Raw genomic sequence first — 2,071 nt, forward strand, 5'->3', positions numbered from 1 at the left:
AATCAATTAAGTGTAAAAAGAAAACTTCAAACGCATCAAAACCGGACTCGAACCCGGGTTTCCAGCGATCACATCATAACAACTTAACCACTCCGCTATGCCTTCATATTGTTCATTGTACCCAGCCTTAAAAGTTTTAACCGCAGATTTCGCTTCTTTCCTTTTTGAACTTGCCGCCCAAAACAGAAAACGAGTAACAGCCTGTTCTTTCCGTCTTCGTTGACTGCCCGGATTTCTCGAGATCTTTCCGCGTTTCCAATCTTCCCAAGTTTCCTTTTTTATTTATCAATCAAGAATTTAATCCAAAACATGGCTCCATACATTCAATCAATCCCAACCATTTCCATAATGTGCGAAACTTGTAACACCATAAATACCGACACCCTCACCATCTCGGCACCCCCACAACTCCGCAACACCTTCTCCTAACTTCGCACCATCGTCGGAGAAGTCGAGAACGTCGGAAAACCTCCGCTCCGTTCTTTATTTCATTTCGCCGCAGCCCCGGAACTCGTAGACGACACCGGAGCCGTACGGGATCACCGCGGAGATCGTTCACTACGTTCGGTATAATTCTTCTAATCCTTTTTTTTTCTTTTTTCTCATTTCTATATGTTACAACTATAATTTCCTTCTTTGATATTATAAGCTTTCAAGTAAATGGCAAGTTAGAAAACTTGCATATTAGTCGAACAGGATCTTGTTCTTTTCAAATGACAAGTAAAATGAAAAGCAACAGCATTTTCTTAAACGCATCCTACCTATTGGAACTTTAACAATTTTCTTTGTTTTATTTTAGTTTTATTTTTAATTTGTTAAATTCAATAACAATTTACATAAAATTTAGTGTAACTCCTTTATAATTAACGGGTTATTATTAGATAAACCATAATAATTAATTTATAAACAATGTCGTTTATTTTTAATAAATAATTAATGAGTTATTCTAATTCTTTAAACAATAATAAGGTGATAAAATATACTTAAATTGTAAATCATAAACATTAGGGAATATATTTAATCTACAACTTGTAACGAATTCGTTATGTGTTATTCTAAATATTTAGGGTAACCATCCCGTTCGTTCCTTTGGATTTTCCATCTTACTCGTGCGTTATTTACAAGAAATCGCAACGCAATCAATGTGAGTATACATGACCCATTTTCGTTTTACACTTTTGGGTGCAATATGTATTCTATATCAAACAACACAATCACGTTAAACATTTTATGCACACTCTATCCTTACTCTATGTGATACATTTTAATCATGTTGGACATGTTATGCTATTGTAAACACTCATGACTATGTGTTCATTAACTTTGCAAGCCTCCCCTAACAATGGTTGCGCTATAGGTTGAGAAATGTCCCTCCCGTTATATTAACGGGTATTGTTAGGTTAAACTATGTTAAAAACCACCCTTTTGGGTTGGACACGTTAATTGCGTTAAACTTTGGTTTGGACATATAGAGTAACATCGTTTCGAGTATATATTGTTTACATGATATTGTATTTCACATTTGGATATGAGCAACATTTTAAACACGTATTATGCTATGTATGAAAACTTGTATACTCGCCAACATGCTTTTGTTGACTTTATTTTAATACATATTGCAGGTTGAATGTTCAAGAATCAAGAAACAAGCTAGGATGGCTTTAGAAACCCATTTTAGCATTTTAGTTAAGGATTGAATTTATGTTTGTTTATTTGAGACAATGTACCTTACTTTAGAATTTAATAAAATGATTTAATTTATATTGTCACAATTAGTGTTATGTTGTTTTGAGCAATTTGTTCGTCTCATCCCGATGTTTCCGCCATCGGTTGGGGTGTGACATCGGACTCTATACTCTTAAAAAAAAATCGGACTCCAAAAGAACTAATAAAAACTCGGACATAGACTCGACCTAAACACTAATGAAAGTCGGACTCTTGGAACGAAATTAGGACACTAATTAAGACAGGACAAAAGTCGGACTCAATAGGAGACAAAACAATCTGACCTATCTAATAAACTATAAAGTCGGACTATTTAAAACTCTTAAAAGTCGGACACAATAGACTT

General features: G+C 34.4%; 1 long non-coding RNA gene across 1 annotated transcript; it reads left to right on the forward strand.

Annotated features, from left to right (window-relative positions):
* Positions 1 to 298: 298 nt before the first annotated feature.
* On the forward strand, positions 299 to 1,769 carry LOC110905911. Its single transcript, XR_002573521.2, has 3 exons — positions 299 to 567; positions 1,068 to 1,144; positions 1,623 to 1,769. It is a non-coding gene; the product is annotated as an uncharacterized LOC110905911 (long non-coding RNA).
* Positions 1,770 to 2,071: the final 302 nt, after the last annotated feature.

The sequence above is a fragment of the Helianthus annuus genome, chromosome 11, assembly GCF_002127325.2.
Source record: "Helianthus annuus cultivar XRQ/B chromosome 11, HanXRQr2.0-SUNRISE, whole genome shotgun sequence".
Classification (NCBI taxonomy): Eukaryota; Viridiplantae; Streptophyta; class Magnoliopsida; order Asterales; family Asteraceae; genus Helianthus; species Helianthus annuus.